A 19,912-nucleotide genomic window follows, 5' to 3' on the forward strand; every position below is an offset into this window, starting at 1 on the left:
GAACACCATTCACTCTGGCTCCCCTACAGACCCATGCCCTCACCACATCTTCAACAAAGTAGACTCCATCATAGCACCTCACCTCCGGAACGTCATCAACTGCTCCTTCAACTCCGCCACCTTCCCGGAAAGCTGGAAACACGCCGAACTCAGCGCCCTCCTGAAAAAACCCACAGCCGACCCCACCGAACTCAAAAACTACCGCCCCATCTCGCTACTACCGTTCCCGGCCAAAGTCATCGAGAAAGCTGTCAACACCCAGCTCGCCGCCTTCCTCGAAACTAACAAATCCCTCGACTCCTCACAGTCCGGCTTCCGAGCCAAACACAGCACTGAGACCGCCCTCATCGCAGCTACAGACGACATTCGTACTCTACTGGACAATGGAGACACAGTCGCCCTCATCCTCCTTGACCTCTCCGCAGCCTTCGACACAGTCTGTCATAGCACCCTCCTACAATGCCTCAGAAACATCGGAATCCAAGGAAAAGCACTGGAATGGATATCCTCGTTCCTCGCCGGAAGAACTCAAAAAGTCCGCCTCCCACCATTCAAGTCAGAGGCCACTGAAGTCACTTGCGGAGTCCCACAAGGATCCTCACTCAGCCCCACCCTCTTCAACGTATACATGAGCCCCCTCGCGACCATCGCACGCCAACACAACCTCAACATCATCTCCTATGCTGATGACACTCAACTGATCCTCTCACTCACCAAAGACCCGTCCACCGCCAAAACCAACCTACATGAAGGAATGAAAGAAGTTGCCGAGTGGATGAAGCACAGCCGTCTGAAAGTGAACTCAGACAAAACAGAAGTCCTTATCTTAGGTACCTCTCCCTCCGCCTGGGACGGCTCTTGGTGGCCAGAGGCCCTTGGAAAAGCACCCATCCCGACGGACCACGCACGGAACCTAGGAGTCATCCTGGACTCCTCTCTCTCAATGAACAGACAAGTCAACGCCGTTTCATCATCCTGCTTCAACATTCTTCGCATGCTCAAAAAAACATTTCGCTGGATCCCCACCGAAACCAGAAAAACGGTCACCCACGCACTGGTCACGAGTCGCCTAGACTACGGGAACACCCTGTACGCCGGCACCACCGCAAAACTTCAGAAAAAACTCTAACGCATCCAGAATGCATCAGCCAGACTCATACTAGACATCCCGCGTAACGACCACATATCTGGTCACCTGAAAGACCTCCACTGGCTCCCCGTCAATAAGAGGATAACATTCCGCCTCTTAACCCACGCACACAAAGCACTCTACGAACTTGGACCCGAATGCCTCAACACTCGACTTTCCTTCTACACCCCTCCCCCCCCGCCAGCTTCGCTCCTCCAACCAAGCCCTTGCGACTGTACCTCGCATCAACAAGACCTATATGGGAGGAAGATCTTTCTCCTACCTGGCAGCTAAAACATGGAACTCACTTTATTATTATTATTATTATTAAAGGGGTTTGTAAAGCGCCTGGTGACGCCTCCCGGCGTGTCCCCGCGCTGTGGAGAGAGAGTTGTAGGAGGGTGGAGACAGAGAGACACGCAACTAGAGAGTGAATAGATAGGTTTTCAGCAATTTTCTGAAAGATGCCTCATTTTTTTCTTGTCTGATGTTCATGGGGAGGGTATTCCACTTCTTAGCTGCAAGAGTGCGGAAGGACCTACCTCCCATTCTAGCTTTTTTTGGGAGCGATGTTTTAAGCAGACCCATTCCCTTGGATCAGAGGGATCTGTTGGGCTCATACAGTAAAGCCAGATCGGACATGTAGGAGGGGGCTTTTTGGTGAATAATCCTGTGGCACCAGAGGAGTGCTTTGAATAGTATCCTCTTACTGATAGGCAGCCAGTGGAGGGTGGCCAGGGAGGGTCTGGAAGGAGCTCTGCGCCTCACTCAGAACCATCTAGCATTCAGAAAGCAACTGAAAACCTGGATATTCGACAAGTAATTCCCCACCCCATCAAGCGCCTTGAGACCCTCTGGGTATGTAGTGCGCTATATAAATTATTTGACTTGACTTGACTTGACATTGAGCGGTGATGTAGGCGTTGTTTGTTGAGTGGTGCTGTACGCAGTGGGGATTGAGTGGCGCTGTAGGCGTTGTGGGTTGAGTGGTGATGTAGGCGTTGCGTGTTGACTGGTGCTGTATGCGGTGGGGTTGAGCGGTGCTGTAGGTGTTGGAAGTTGAGCGGTGCTGAACGCGGTCGGGGTTGAGTGGTGATGTAGGCTTTGGGGGTTGAGTGGTGCTCTAGGCGGTGCACATTTTCAGCAGGCACAGTCCTCCAGCCGTCAGTGCACACTTTCACCAGACACACTCCACTATCCGTCACTGCATGCTTTCACCAGACATACACACCACCAGTTGTCAGTGCACGCTTTCATCGGGCACAAATACCACCAGCCGTCAGTGCACGCTTTCACCGGGCACAAACACCACCACACGTCAGTGCACAGTTCCACCAGGCACACACCACCAGCCGTCCATGCACGCTTTCACCTGGCACACACACCACCAGCCATCAATGCTCGCTTTCACCAGGCACACACGCCACCAGCCGTCAGTGCACGCTTCCACCAGGCACGCACAGCATCAGCCGGCAGTGCACACTTCCACCAGGCACACACACCACCAGCCATCAGTGCACAATTTCTACAGGTACACCTACCACCAGCCATCCGTGCACACATCATTTGTTAACACATCCACAAGTAACTATTGTAGCAATCGCGGTATGGCGCACTTTACTTTTAGCGGAGACCATCACGCTCGCAGTTTAACTAATATGGGTTCGTTTTAACTACGAACATAGAGCGCTTTAACATCGTGCAAATGGCGCATTTGCGGTCATTACACATAGAAAGGCGGTTATTAGCTAAACGAATCTCCTTTGTATCTTTTTCAGATACATTCTACTAATTCGATCACAGGTATGTGAAGAATAAAAATATAACCCTGTTGCTACATAACATGGAGATTTACAAACATCCATGAGTCACTCCGCATATTCATTTTATTGTCCAGGTTAAAAAGAAACGACGCATAATCACAGGTATGTTTATACACCTTCATGGAACAATTCCTTGAATAAAAACATTGTAAACCCAGCGCAAGTTATCACTATACGGCCTATATATGTTTTTTCGTTACAGCATATAAGCAGATTCACCGAAATAATAACGGTAAGATTAGGACCAACTGGTGATTATTGCTCCACAGTGAAATCAAAAGGCACATATAATTCATACTTTTACATACATTTGTTACAGATAGCAGACGTTGACCCAACACAGTCAGGAGGTATGAGCACATAATATTATAATTCAAAAACTCTAGCATCCATGTGCATACATGATAAACAATTGGTTTTCCTTTTTTATTTCTTCTTGTAGAGGCAGCCCCTGAGGAAGGCACTTAAGGTGCCGAAAATGTGCATGTGATTTATTCATAGTAAATGTGATTATCAGAGAGAATATAAGAAATGTATTGAATAACAAATGTTTTTTGGAAATATCATGTGATATATAACATGAATTTGATCGCAAAAACAGAATGTTAAATAAATCAAAGAAAAGTATTTGATTAATTGGAGTTTATATTGACAAAAACACAAGGTGTGGTTAACACTATATGAACAGTGCGAGACTGGACCAACACTCCAGTTGGTCTAAAACCCATACAATTTCAAGGATTGACGCCCCTTATCAGTCTCAGCAACAATAGAATACAAGGATTAATCCAAGGATAATAGGAGTGCTCTCCGCAGCATGCCACCATTGCTACAAAAATAAATACACATTTTTTTGGCCTACAATTTATAGACTTTTGTTGCAATTGGTGTTGCAATATTTTGCAATGCCAATAGCTCAAACTTAATGCGAGACCTATTGCATTGCACGAGGTGAACTCTCCCCTGCCTTTAGGAATGTAACTACTTGATAATCGGATATCCACACCTGGGTGGACTTTTTGACTAACCTGCTTATACAAATTGCACTTCATCAAAATTGTGGACACAGATGCCATACTGAAATGGTTTGTACGCAATGAACCAATTTCACGCCACACAATTCCACAAGTAACAATTCCAATCCAACCCACATAATTCCACTACACACCACATGCATACACTCCATAACGCATGGCTAAAAGACATTGCCATTTACAATGCCATTTGCTCTAACTCAAATAAATCCGAGACCTATTGCATTTTCAGTGCTTGTTGTTCTTGTGTAGAGTCTTGGAGGGTAGATTCTGCTGGTTCTAGAGCTCTTGGGCTGTCTGGTATCTACAAAATACTCTTGCTGCTTTAAGGTTCAGTACACTTCTGGGAAACTCCTAACCTTGTGGGCTGGATCCATATTTTTGAACTCCCACTTGAAAAGGGTGTAAGTAACGTGTGCCCATCTCCCTTTCACAATTTGCATCATGCCTGTCCTATCTATCCTAGACAATTATTGCAAGTGTAAAAACAAGCCCCCTTTCACAGGACTGGCCCAACGGAAACTCTTTGTTTTGTAGCACATTTCTTTTTTTTTTGCATTTTTCAAATTATTTGATTTTGGGGATATTAAGTGTTTACAACAGGGATCTTCAACCTTTTCTGTAGTGAGAGCTACTTCTGATCAGTGAAAATCTTGAGCTACTCAAGGCTAATCATCTCGCGCATTGTTATCAGACAGTTTGTGAAGTAGGGCCTTTTAGATCGAAGACTAACCATATGTCTGCGCCTTCCACGCCATGGTACTCCTATGATCTCAAGAAATGTAAAAGAAAATGTAGGCACCAATAACAATTTTGGAGGAAGAGTTACAGTCTGTTGTTCAACACAGTTAAATCACTTTCATCATTTGCTTATAAACATTTAGCAACTCCTAGCCAAAAAGCTGTGATGAACTAACCAAATTCTTTTTTCCAAAGTAAATAAAATATTCCTGAATGTTAAGATAACACCAGATAATCTTTAGGGACAAATACAGTGGAGTAACGTACGGTGAATAAACTAACTTACCATTTCCTGGTAATGAGTACATTCACCCCACTTTCTGAAGACAAAGTCTCTAATCTTATCAACACTATGAAATTTGGAGCCCTGCAGATTCTTGCCCTCCATTCAGTTTCAGCTACCATTTCTGCTCATCTCACTTTGTTATTACAGTGGTGCTCAAGTCCATCTTTTTTCCAGAAGCTTGGAAAAAGGCATCGATTTTGCCACTTCTAAAGACTCTTTCCCTCGATCCCTCAGATGTAAAGAACTACAGATCCAAATCGGTCTTTCCACTTCCTTATGAAATTAAAGAAAAGGCCATGAATCAGGAGATCACCACCTTTTTTGAAAATACTGACTGTCTGGATCCTACTCAACAGTAGAGTTTAGACCCTACTACTGTACAGAGTCAACCTTAGCGGCAGTAACTTAAGAGAACAGATCCATTGTGGATAGAGGAGATTAATACAGCCTTGATCCTATTGGATCTTTCGGACACATTTGATACGGTTACCATTTCTCTTTGGTAAGAAGTTTAGAAAGTGTAAGCATTAACGGTACTGCTCTCAAACTGACCAGGTTCTTTTTGTCAAACAGAGAGCAATTGGTATCTTTGGAAGATTTGACCTCTGCTCCTTTTTCACTTAATTGTGGGGTTTCGGGGATCTTCAATAAAGCTGACTTTGCCTAATGCATACATAACTTAATTTATTTAACTAGTTCGATCCTGTTGGTTCTCTACATTCTTTTATGCCAGTTATACTCAAATAGTGGTATTGGTCACTGTAGAACCTGAAAAAGTGGCAAAAGATTTAAGAACGAGTATGACTAGCATCGCTAATTGGATGCTATTTGGTTAGGATTCCTCCTTCTGGATCACCTTTTGGTGGCCACACAGTCTCTAGCCCCTTCCACTCCCAGTCCAGAAGGCTAGAAATTTGGGTAGTCGTCTTTACTCAAACCTCACTTTTATTGACCACTACAATCAGGTAACCTCTTCCTGTTTCCTTATGTTAAAACACTCAATGAAAATCTTGCCCTTCCTTCCCATGAAGCTTAGGAAAAGTGTTATCCTGGCTCTTGTTGTATCTAAAATGGATTATTTTATTGATCTTTATATGGGCTCCCATTTGTCTTCTCAATAAGTTGCAAACAGTCCAAAATGTGGCAGCAAGAGTGCTGAAGAACCTCCCCAAATTCTGCTCTGCCTTTGAAGCCATTTCAGACCTCCAATGGCTGCCTATTAGGGAAATATTTAAATTCAAAGCCTTATGCTGTGCCCATAAGACACTGCATCAGGTTGGCCCTCGCTTCCTACAAGATGCTCAAATGACATGCCCCTTCACGTACTCTATGGTCCAGCAATACTAGGCATGTATGTGTACCCAGAATAAAAAGTGTCCATTGGGGAGGGAGACGTTTCTCCTACTCTACCTCCAGATGGTGGAACTCTATCCAATCATTTGAGGTCAGCCTAAACTATTGAAGTTCAGGAAGGAACTTAAGCCTTTTCTTTTCAGCCCATAGTTTAATGTTCTCATCTAACTGCTAGGCAAATGTTTAGGTATTTTATATCCCGTACTGTCAGGTTTCAAATGACACTAGTGCCAGGATGCCTTTTTGGTAATCGTGCGCTTGATTTAAAATTTATTTATTTATTATTTATTTTTAAAATTTATAGAGCGCGAACATATGCCCAAGGGCGTCTTGGCGCTAAAAATTCAATTCATGATTCCCTACTGAGGTTATCGACCAATTCATTGGTTAAACAGCCACGTTTTTAAGTTCTTTCTGAATGACAACAGCGTATGACTCATCCGAATTGACAGAGGAAGGGAATTCCAAAGTCTGGATGCTGCAACTGTGAACCGTCTATCTCCCCAAGAGACTGTTCTTGTGCAGGGAACGTTTAGATGAAACAAGGTGGCTGATCTCAGTTGTCTTAGTGGACGGTATGGAGTTATCTGATTCCTAAGAAACTGTGGACCTGAGTTCTGAAGAGTCTTAAAAACCAGGCACATTGCTTTGAATTTTACTCGATTTTTGATAGTCAACCAGTGAAGGTTGCGAATAGTTTGAGCAATGGGTTTGAATTTTGGGGTTCTGGTCAACAGTCTCGCTGCTGCATACTGCACCGATTGCATTTTATTGATGACTCTGGTTTGTGCACTAGTAAACAGTCCATTACAATAATCGAGTGACGATAATACCAATGCACTTCCCAGGGTTTTACCTGCAGCGTCAGGTAAGAATGGAGTCATTTTTTTGACGAGTTTCAGCTTATGAAAAGCTGTGGCTGCAACTTGATTTGCATGAGCCGAAAAATTGAGATTATCATCAAATACCACTCCCAAATTCCTAACCTTTGGGACAGGACGTGGCGGAGTTCCAAAGGATGAAGGCCACCACTCAGGAGACCAGCAGGGGGAGAGGTTTCCAAAAATTACAACCTCGGTCTTTTGGGAGTTTAATTTAAGGGAACTGGCGGACCTCCAGTCCCCAATAGCCAGCATACCCTCCTGAAAACGTTTCGCCACATTTTCTCCATCATTATTAATGGCGATGACCAATTGGGTGTCGTCTGCGTAAGAGGTAAGGCCCATCCCATATTGCTTGATGACAGTAGCTAGGTCCGACACATAGATATTAAAAAGTGTCGGACTCAGGGATGAGCCTTGCGGCACCCCACAAGGTAGAGAAAGCTCACTAGATTTGAAAAGGCCCAAGGTAACTGCCTGGGTCCTATCAGACAAGAAAGAATTCAGTAGATTCTTCGCTCGCTGCTGGATTCCCATCTTTCCGACACGGTCGATCAAGATGGAATGATCGACCGTGTCGAAGGCGGCGGATAAATCCAAAAGTACAAGTACTACCGTACCTCCCTGATCTTTGATGGTTCTGATATCGTCAGCGGCTTTTATCAAAGCTGTTTCTGTGCCGTGATGTTTGCGGAACTCAAACTGGGTATTATCCAGCAAGGCATGTTCTTCAATATACTCTGATAGTTGGTGATTCATAGCTTTCTCTACCACCTTAGCCAGGAAGGGGAGGCTGGCTATAGGTCGATAGTTTTTTAAGTCATCTTTTGCCAGGTGAGGTTTTTCCAGGAGGGGTTTTAAAAGAGTATTTTTCAAGGTGGTGGGAAACGTTGCTGATTTAAAAATGGTGTTGCAAATTTGTGTAACCACAGGGATTAACAGATCCAAGACCGGTGGGAGGATTTTTGGGGGACATGGATCCAGGGCAGATCCTGATTTTATGGTGTTAATATTAGCCAGGATTTTTTGCTCTGTCACCTCTCTAAAATGAGTTAGAGTACATTCCCTAGATATCGTACTGGTTGAGGGGGGAGTTTGCTTGGAGGAGAAGGCCATATAAATATCATTGACCTTCATGTAGAAAAAATTGGCTAGTTCATCACAAAAGGATTGTGACGGAGGTGGGGCCAGATCAGAAGTTTTCCCCACTAGTCTCTTCACTACTTCATAAAGCTGTTTACTAGAGTTTTTGGTCTTTTCTATTTGATTACTAAAAAACTGTTTTTTAGCTATAGTAATCATTTTCTTATAGATGCCAAGCGTTTCCTTGTAGCGAAGTTTGTTTCCTTGATCATAATTTGTTCGCCAAATTCTTACAGCATTCCTACAAATCTGTTTTTGTCTCCTAAGATCTTCCGAGAACCAAGGGGCGGAGGGGACTTTTCTATTCCTAGATATAGTTTTTAGGGGTACCAGAGCATTAACAGCCTCACCCAACCACTCAGCATATTGATTCGTAGCTATGTTGGGATCAGATGAAATCATCGGGCAAGTGTTGTTAAGCAGTGCTCTAAAGTCTTCAGTATTTAGTTCCTTCCAGGCTTTAAAGGATGTACGACAAGTATCTGATGGCCTGCCTGCTAATACCTCATTAATAGGAACGGAACATAGAATGACATGATGATCTGACCATGAGACTGGAAGGACATCCTGTACAGATATCCCGTTGTAGTTGGAAAAAAGGCCATCTAAAGTATGACCAGCCTCATGCGTGGGAGAACCAACTAACTGGGAAAGTCCTAATACTTTCATATCTGAGATTAGGTCCGAGGTTTCTCTATCATCTTGCTTATCCAGGTGATAATTAAAATCACCTAAGATTGTGTAGGAGTCCTCAATTGCTACCGACTCCAGCATAGTATTCAAGTCTGTCAGAAAGCCGGTGCGTGATCCAGGTGGTCTGTACAAAAGCACTCCTTTAAAATTATGTGAAGGTGTAAGTAAAATTGTGAACAAAATTGATTCACAAGTAGGTGACAATGTGGGCGTTACTGTTACCGTAAAGTTGTTACGAGCAATTATTGCCAAACCACCACCTTTCATTCTTTGTCTATCCTGTCTGTAGACCTTGTATCCCATAGGAATTGCAACCACTAAATCAGGGTCTGAGGTATTGTCCATCCAGGTCTCTGTAACAAACAGAATATCTAGGTTCCTATCATTAATAAGGTCTGCTATTTCCTGTCGAAGTTTAACCAAAGATCGTGCGTTGATCAGTCCTATCTGAATATTCGTTTTTCTTTTATCCCTCATTTTATTGAACTGGGCATACTTTGTAATAAATGGGAGAGTGGATTTACAATCGGGGCAAATACTGTTAGATAGCAGGGAGATAGTATCCGTGTCGTAAGCAACAGCCTTGTATGGGAGGTCTTCATTTTAATAAATCTGTCCTAGAAAAGGAGTTGCCGACCTGTAATCCTCCCGGGGTTGTGGCCCTAGGCCGGTCCCGGCGTGGACGGGCGCAGACGGGCTTGGCTTTGGCGCGCCGCCGGCTCGCCCGCTGTGCCCGCCCGCTGCGCGGACGAAATGGCATGGTTCTTATATACAACCCTGAGGAGGGTGGGGGGCGTCCAACTACTGGACCGCCACCCTTTCCTCCACTAAGATGGCGGCTGTAACCCTGTCTCCGGGGGCGTCCACACCTATTCGTGTGCGCCGGGGATCAGGTTCGAGCGAGGGTTAAAATTGTTGATCTCCAAAAAGGCCTAAATCCATAAATTGAATTCAAATTCAAATTTATCATTGTAATCCTATTGTTGGAAAATATGTGATTTTGAACCCCATGAGGTGGTTCCTTTCCAGAAAGCATTCAGGTTGTATTCATGAGTCAAATAATGCTGAGGAGGTTAAAATATTCAAATTGAATTCTAATTACACATGAAATGTTCAATATATTTCTCTCAGTATTTTAATGTGAGGACTTTATTGCTTAAGGAACATAATTATTTTTTGTTTTTCTATATGTAGGAAGCATTACATTAATGAAACCACTGTATCCCACCTTCTTTCTTTCCTTTCCTGTTCTTTATGAATGTTTCTGTTGTTGAACTTTAAAGATTGCCTGAAATTAAGAATTGTGCTCTACATAACTTTGCTGTGTTACAGTAGTTGATTTTTATGTGCAACTTTCGTCTCTTATGTGTATGGCAACTGATGTTCTGTTTTGCTTTAATAATCTGCTTATGTTTATTAGGTTTTATTATTCAATAAAATGTTTCAAACACAACAAATGGTAGTTAATATGTATTTACAACTGCAGCATTTTTATTGTATGGGCACTTTCAAAGGGGCCAAAAATATGGTCTGCGGGTTGACGGAGGACCACATTGGCATCAGCAGGGAGAGGTTTGGGCAGGTGATTGGGGATACATGTAAAGATGGAAGTAGGGGGAATAACGCATGTACATTGTGTGGACTGTGACTCCTGGAGTTATTGTGAGGGATACTATGCTACCCTGTAAATGATTTCCCTAGTGATTATTATCGCGGTGAAGATCCCTCAGAAATAAAATGATGTAACTGTCAATGCCAATGGAGGACATCAACTGGCACAGCTTGGACCTATTGACACAGTCGAATGCTGAGGACTAGTCCATAAAAGCTAGGTATATGGGGCTGGAACGAGCCACGGTGTATTTGTTCAGAACCATGTACAGGTTTAAACACTGTTCCACAGTGGAACGACCTGGGCGAATGCTGTTTTGGATATCGGATAAAAAGTTATTTTCCTCAACCCATGATACAAGTGTGTCAAGTACCATGCGGCCCACCATCTTCACCACAGAGTCCAGCAGAGAAATGGGCCTATAACAATAGGTACTGTCCTGTTATCCTTTTTTAAATGCCGGGACTAGAATCGATCAAGCCCAAGAATTTGTGCGGCCAATCTGGACTGCAGTATTGATAACAGCTGTGAGGACAGGCAGCCAGGTTTTTAAATGGGCGATGTAGAGATCTGTTGGGATCCCATCTGGCGTGGGGGCCTTGTTTTTAGATAGACCCAGAATACCGGCACTCACCTCTTGCATGGTGAAAATAAGTTCCGACTTGCCTTCCACCCTTTCCTGCCCCTCAATTGGAGGGGTATCCGACTGGAATATACCCTCGAAATTATGTACCCAATCGTCCTCTGTGATTTGGGCATCCAGTAAATTAGCATTATTTCCAGATAGAAGTGGGCTGTTAATAATGCCCCAGAACTTTGAGCTATTATGCAGTGTACTAGCCTCCACCAAATTGATCAAGGCCTCCTCCTTCAGGACAGACTCGCGAGTTGCTAGAGCATCCTTATATGCTCTTCGTAGTCCGTTGACTGCCACCCGGTCTCGGGGCTTAACACCCAAGGCCTGTCTCAGGTTCCTGGAAGCCTGGGAGCACGCAGAGTCAAACCATCTTGGACCTGGTTGCTAACAGGTCCCGTAGAAAGTTCCTTATGACAGTAGACATGGATCCAAATGCACCCATGATGTCCGTAGCACTTGCCTCATCGTCGAGACAGGTGGCAAACTCGCTGCGACACCGAGTTAAAAGGGACTCGTGGAGTAGCTTTGGGACAATACACCCCCACTTTACGCTCCTTCCCGCTTCCACCTCTTTAAGGAGGACACCAGCCCCCGCCCACCTTGGTGTGTCCGAGTGTTCAGGTCAGCCTGTTGAGACACAAATGGGGTTGTGGTCACTGCATTCACTCGCCTGCACAGAAAAATCGGTAACCAGAGAGTAAAAGGGGGTAGATACAAAGGTGAAATCAAAAACGGTCTAACACTCTCTCCCAATAAAGGTGGGAGTAATGTCTGTTTTCCCCGGAGGCAGCTTATTATTACAGATGTTAGATCAAATTCAAGCAAAATGGAGTTAAGCTCAACACCCTTGGGAGTATGTTCCATGTGTAAGCCTGCTTGTCGTACACAGCCCATAGCTTCCACTCCTCCTTGCATGATGTCCCTACACATGTGTGTTAAAATCCCCTGTTAAAAACATTTTGTGATAACTCTGACCTTTCAAGATGCTATGCTGAAGTACAGACCCCAGCAGAGTTATATTTCCCTGTGTAACTCCAGCGTTGAAAAAAATACCAGAGCAGCTTGCTCCTTCCACTGGGCAACAACATCACATGTAAATTGAGAGAGACATAACAGTGAGGTATTGTAAGAAACTGGCTCTGTATACTGCACCAAAGTGAGGTATAGTGTGCATAGAGTCCAAGGGTCTCCAGAGGTCGGCAGAGGTTAAAGTTAGATAGAACCTTACTCTCTAAAGTGGTAGCTTGGTCGAGCAGTGAGGCAGTATCAGAGGACAGTGTTAAGCATTTGATGTACACACTCAGTCAGCAAATGAATTCACACACTCAAGAACTGAACTCTAGGCCAATTGTTTTTGTATAAAAAAATATACTGTTGTTTTATTTCTAGAACCAAGCAAGCCTGGCACAGGTAAGCATAAAAATACTTTGCAGTAATCATTTACTTGTATGAACAAAGTTCAATTATGCAGTAGAAATTGTACTTTGTTTGATTTACAGGGGAGAAGTAGTATGCAACACTTAGCAAATACAGTACATTGATATGAATAGGCTTTTTCACTAAATTGCAGGTAAGTTTGCTTTACTTTTCTAACTCAGTGCTGGATGCCTAGATTCAGCACTGGTACATTTCCTAGAAACAGCTAAGTAATTACGTTTTGGTTATTTGCATGATTTTTAAAGAATATTTTCAGTTTTCAAAACTCCACACTTTTTTGAGCAGTACATTGAAATGAATGGGCTTCTACAATAAATTGAAGGTAAGTTACTTTTCGTGTTACTTTTCTAACTCAGTGCTGGATGCCTAGATTCCGTCCATCATCCCCTTTTGTATCGCTTTGTTTGCCCTAAGTTGGCATGGTATGCTTGGACATGAGTCCCTTGCTCACTTTGCCACTTGATTCAAGATAGCCTGGCTGATGAGGGTTATGAACCCGAAACCGGTCCCAGGATACTTGTTTCCGGTCCAGGGAAGACATGGCTTGGCAGTTCGGGCTGGACTGTTCCCATGAGGCACAGGGTCAGACTGATTTGCATATGGCCATGTCTGAACTGGGGTAGCGGAGTGAGCTAAAGAATGGTGATGGATTACACCCAGATCAGTTGACTGGGGGTTAGTGTTTGGTTTGCTCAAACGCTCCGTCCATCATCCCCTTTTGTATCGCGTTGTTCACCCTAAGTTGGCAGGGTATGCTCACTTTGCCACTGGATTCAAGATAGCCTGGCTGATGAGGGTTATGAACCCGAAACCCGTCCCAGGATGCTTGTTTCCGTTCCAGGGAAGACATGGCTTGGCAGTTCGGGCTGGACTGTTCCCATGAGGCACAGGGTCAGACTGATTAGCGTATGGCCATGTCTGAACTGGGTTAGCGGAGTGAGCTAAAGAATGGTGATGGATTACACCCAGATCAGTTGACTGGGGGTGAGTGTTTGATTTGCTCAAACGCTCCGTCCATCATCCCCTTTTGTATCGCTTTGGATACCTAGATTCAGCACTGGGACATTCCCTTGAAACAGGTAAGTAAACACGTTTTGGTTATTTGTGCAGTTTAAAAAAATATTTTTAGATTTCAAAACTCCACACTTCAAAACATTTTGGAGAAAAAGTGTCCATGTTATCCTATGGAGGGAAAACAGGTTAACGGTTCTCAGGTAAGTAATTGACTGTCGGAGTTAAGGTTCTGGGGTTAGACTCAGGGGGTCTCCCAGGGTCAGTGATGCACTGTTGTTGCACCCTCAGCGGCACTAGGACGGACGGGTGCAGAGTGTTGAGGCCCAATGTTATCCTATGGAGTATAGGGGGGCTTCGTTTGGTGGCCGCTGGCAAGCAGGCCACAGGATTGTGGGTGCAAAGCTCCTAGGGTTTAGCTCAGGGCAAGTTGGGGACCAAAGGTGCACCCTCAGCGGCACTAGGGCGGCCGGGCGCAGGGGCTGTTTTGAGGTCGGGTCCCCTGTTGATTTCAATGGAGATTCTCCGGGACAAAGAAACACTGCAGGCTTGTGGACGAGGATCTTCCAGGAGCGACCACCACTTCGAGTGGTAAGTTGGGATCTTGTAGGTTGGTTAGGCACCGCTGGGTTGGGCACACAAGGCCGTGGGACGTCGGATGTAGGGGTGCCTTTGGACGTCGGATTTTCTTACCCGCTCCGGTCACAGTAGAGAGAGCCCTCTGGATTGAGGCTACAGACGTCTTCTGGAGGCTTGAAGCAAGTCATGGGTCGCCGGATCTCGGGTCAGGATCGCCAGGGGGACCTCCTTGTGGTGTTTTTCCACTCGAGCTTGGGTCGGGTTCGGCGGGTGTGGAGTGGGCTGGATTCTCGGTTTCCGGCTAGCACCAGAAGCTGCAGTTTAAATACGTCAGGTGTTCACAGGAGAAACAGTCTTGAAAGTGAAGGCAGGCAGGTCCTCTGGGGTCTGTGAGGGTGCTGGCTGCTGGAAAGGCCGGGGTTTTGCAGGAGCAGGTTCAAGGGGAGACAGGGTTGTAGGGCTGGGGCCAAGTCAGTGGACTTCCGCCAATTACAACTGGTGCAGAATCAAGCGGCGAGACTCATATTTCATCAACCTAGACATTAACATGTCTCCCCTATACTGAAAAAGCTCCATTGGTTACCAGTGATGAAACGTGGTCTTTTCAAACTTGGTTGCACCGTCTTCAAATCCTTGACTAGCCATGGTCCGGGCTTAATAACTTCCAGTATCCATCGCTATGTTCCCTCTCGTAACTTGCGCTCCTTGCATCACAACCTCCTGTCAGTCCCTTCCTTTAAGCGGAAAAAACACGGCGGCCTCGGGTTTTCTTTTCTGGCCCCTAAAACTTGGAATACCTTCCCTCACGAAATTCGATCAACCACCTATTACATGCCCTTCAGGAAACTACTAAAACCCCACCTGTTCCGACAAGCATATAAGGACTGATCACATGCTCCTTCTCCCTGTCTCCTTCTCCTTCTTCTGAGTTCCTTGTCCTACAGCGCCATGAAACCAGTGGTGTCCGAGCGCTCTATAAATAATTTTTACAATTACAATTACAATTACTTCGTCCTCTTGTTAGCTCTGCACGGCTTCTCATCCTTCTTCTCTTCTTTTCTTGTTGTTGCTGGACCTGAGGAAGGAAGATTCAGGCTGCCCCTAAATACTATATTTAGGGGCGTTACAGGTAGGTGAAGGGCAGGGACCAATGGGTCCCTTCCCTGGGGTGGGTACACCCCTTATTCTGTCACTCTCCAGTGGGAGGGGGGTAGGAGCCTGTCCCTGGTTCGCTGGGTCCCCCCATCCTCAAGATGGTGGGGACTGGAGGATGTGCTTCACCTCCCCTCCCCCACCTTAGGGGTGGAGTTGGCAGAGGTGGGCACACCTCTCTTCCGCACTTGTTTTTTCCGCTGGTTCTCCCGCCCAAAGTGGGGGGTAGAACCACTGGGGACCCATTGCTGAAAGCGGCAAATGGTCTGGAGAGTCTCAGAAAGGTGGCATGCCTTTGAAGCTTCCCCTTCGTGAACCCTGCCTATCCTGGGGGAGGAAGCTTGGCACCTCTTCCCAGGATGTGCATTGTTTCAGGCCCCCGAGAGCAGCAAGCTCTCGACCCAGGCGTCCATAAACATGTCTGGTGTTGGCAGCCTAAGCAGCCACTCAGTCAGGTCACTAGGAGTTGGTCGAGTTTCAGGGGGCATCTCTAAGATGCCCTCTGTTGTGCATTTTACATTAAATACCATACTGGCATCAGTGTGGGTTTAATGTGCTGAGAAGTTTGATACCAAACTTCCCAGTCTTCAGTGTAGCCATTATGGTGCTGATGAGTTCGTAATGACAAGCTCCCAGCACCATATATACTTAATGGCAGCACTGCACTTACAATGCCCAGGAATAGACTTGGGCACTGTAGGGATATAGGGCTCATGCACCTGTACACTCACCACTGGCATAGGGCACCCAGCTAGAGAGGTGACTGATGTATGCCAGGGCAGTGGTTTGTGGGCATGGCACACAAGGATGTGTGCCTTGTCGACTCTTCACTTTGTTCTGCACCAAGTTACTGCAACAGAAACCCACTGTTCGAGGCATATGAGCTGCAGAATTCACACTCTGTGCATAGATCGCCATCTGGTGTTGGGTTTGGATGCTTGCACCTTGTTTTCTTTGAAGAAGTCTTTTGTAGTCACGAGATAGGTGACTCCTCCCTTGGACGATAGTGTGCATGGGCATCAACTCCATTCTCAGATTGTTTTTTTCTGCCATCGGGTTCAGATGTAACTTCTGCGCTCCGGTTCGGCACCATATCTCCAAACCTTTTCGACGCGCCAACCATCATAAAATTCGACGGTATTGTTTCTCGATCGCGTGACCTTCAACGCGCTCCTCAAATATCCCATTCCGGTCGTCGATACGGGCCGCTGGGCCTATCGACACCATTCGGGCCTACAGCTCATGGAAAGGACTCCACACAGTGACCACCACAAGGTCTGTAATCTGGGTCTCTCGACAGAGCACGACGAGAATAATTGCCATGCCTGCGCCTCCTTTCGATTCAAAAAGACCATCCATGATTGCCGGGCCCGACGACAAATCATGGCGCAGCAAGCAGCTCTGGTACCAGTGGACATTTTTGATGAAGGCCCGATGTCCCGGAAGAAGATTCGGAGGAACTGGAAATCGTGTCCGCAACAGACGACTCCAACTCGGACCACCCCATCCCTCCAGATCAACGAGTGAGTACCACCGCCGCAACCCCAACCCCACCTGCAAAAAAGAAGGCCCTGGTCAAGACTTTGCCTGTTGACCGAAAACAATATTCAGAAGCCCCGCCCCCAGGCTCAGCTCCAAAGACAAAGGACAAGCCTTCAGGCTGCTCGTGACCGAGCAAGCCACATGTTAGTGTCCCACAGGCTCCATCAGCACTGAAGTCGGGAGCACAGCCTACTCCCAGAAAGAAATAAGCATCGACCACCCCGACGCCGAAAGAAAAGGCATCTGATCCGAAATCAACACATTCGGAACCGAAAAAGATTTCCGCCTCCAAATCGAAGCTGAAGGTTCCAAAAATACTTTCCAAGGCTCCGGAGCAGAAATCCAAACCTCGCTTGGACCCGAAAAGATCGACACCGAAAGCGTCTACCGTAGAGGAAGAACTTTTTCGACTGGACCCTATCGATCCGAATAAAAAAACACTCCACATAGACCCTAAAACCGGACATGTGTCTACTGTTCCACACAAGAAGAGGAAACTGGATACACCAGGCATTCCTGCAGTGCCTGTTAAGAAAACAAACGGTGCTACTAAACCTATACAACCCTCTTCTCCTTTTCTTCCTACACTCTCCGATACTTCCACCAAACTCACCATTACCACAGGTTGATGATGATTTAGGGGTTGGGGAGGCAACAATGACCCTTTTACAGACCCTGATACCAACAGACGTACCACAGGACGACTTGGACGATTATGATGACTCGGTCGACCCTCCAGACCTCCCTGATCCCCAGGCATACCCAACAAAGCCATCTCCCCCAGATGACAATATTGGTTTTAGTAAGTTGGTAAATAGCGCAGCTACATACCATGGTGTTTCAATGCATTCAGACACTTTTGAGCAGTCACTAAAGACTGTACAAACCCTGCCAATGTTAAAAGGTGTCATTAAACATGCCCCTGACATATTTAAAGACCCTGTTAGGGCTAGAATTCTCAATCCGAGAATTAACAAAAAATATAAACCTCCTCTCAATGATCCCACCTACATCAAAGGTCAACTCCCTTAGGATTCCCTGGTGGTAGCTAATGCTAGAAAACGGGCTAATTCTCAGACCTCTGGTGAGGCACCACCTCCGGACAAGAAGTATAAATTATTAGATGCTTCCGGCAAACGAGTTGCTACTCAAGCAGCTAATCCCTGGCGGATAGCCAGCACACAAGCATTACTTGCTAGATATGCTCACTATGACCAACTGGAAACCCTATTGCAACATTTACCAGATCAATACAAGACCAAGGCCAATGATCTCATCCAAGAGGGTAAATTAATTACCAATGCATCAATCAAGTGTGCCCTTGATGCAGCAGACACCGCCTCTAGGGCCTTTAACACTAGTATGACAACATGCTTTGTTGCACATTTCTGGCTTCAAACAGGAGGTACAAACAACTATCCTCAACCAGGTGTTCAATCAGCAACAACTTATTGGACCGCCTGTAGACACCACTCTGGACAAAATAAAAAAGGACACGGAGCCTGCTAAATCCATGGGAACATAACAGTCTCCATCCACACGTGGTTCCTTTCGCCGCTCTTTCTACAGAGGATAATCCAAGAACATTGGTACAGACACTACTTCCTCTTCATACAAAAACACCACACAAACATCTCCCAGTAGGGGATATTTTAGAGGTGGATACTGGGAAAGTAACAACAAAGGGAGAGGTTGAGGTAACAACAACACTCGCACCTCCCCCGCTAGTAAGCAGTGACTTCCCTCCAGCCCATTCCACTCCGGTCGGAGGGAGACTTATTATGCCATTTGATCAGTAAAATCTGTGTAGTCTCCAAATAGAACAAACACTACAAAACTTTTAAAAACAGAGATAACAATGCATTTCTGAGTACCTCAATCAGTATTTTTTTTAATCATCAAACAAGTAGCAGCATTCACTTTTTGTAAATGAAATCCGCATGTCTGTCTTTCAGTGTAGCACACTTATCAATTACTTTCAGGTTGAAGTCCGGTATTTTTTAAACCAGCTTGCTCTCTACAGAGAGCATCGCCAAAGCATTAAGTCTTTCCTCAGGCATGGTGTTCCTGAGGAATGTCTTTATTCGCTTTAAGGCTGAAAAACATCGTTCAGCTTCTACTGTGGTCATAGGCATCATAATCACAATTTTTAGTAAAGTCACTGTCTCTGAAAGTGAGTTTTCCATATGGAGTTTATGAATTAAACTCATCAAAGTCAAGGCGCTTGTGGCCTTCCGGTACACAGGCATTCCGTAGAGTACAGATAGCTCAGTTCTCAGCTGCTCTTTTTTGAGCATAGGATATGCTTCCACAGCCTGATTCAGAGCACGCTCCCGGAAGGATTCATCATATTTTGCAAACTCTTTACTTTGCAATAATGTGGCACTCACCAAATGTTTTGTGAATGAAAAACGTTCTTTTGCCTGCACAATTACAATGTCACATACCTCCTTTCCAATTCGAACCAGAGAGGTGAAGTTTTGTCTGCGGTTTGCAAAAACAGAATGCTCCGGCAGTTTGCTCTCTAAATCGTCAACCCCATCTCTCACTTTCATAATCTTTTGTACAAATGCAGATGTATTGGCTTTCACAGAGACAGTATCTATGTCTTTTCTTTGCAACTGATCATATAACACATCAACAGGACTCATTATGTCATGAAATAAAAACAGTAAGAACTGAAACTCTTTGTCTTGTAGTGTTCTAATAAAGCCATGGGCTTCATTCTGACTTGTGTGATCAAAGTCTTCTCTGGATGCTATGGCGACAAAACATTTCTCAAGGCCCTCCCTCTGTTCAAAGATTAAGTTGACTGTACGAATGTGAAAGTTCCAACGAGTTGAGGATCCCCTTGGTACG

This window comes from Lissotriton vulgaris, unplaced genomic scaffold, assembly GCF_964263255.1.
Source record: "Lissotriton vulgaris unplaced genomic scaffold, aLisVul1.2 SCAFFOLD_2141, whole genome shotgun sequence".
NCBI classification, from domain to species: Eukaryota; Metazoa; Chordata; class Amphibia; order Caudata; family Salamandridae; genus Lissotriton; species Lissotriton vulgaris.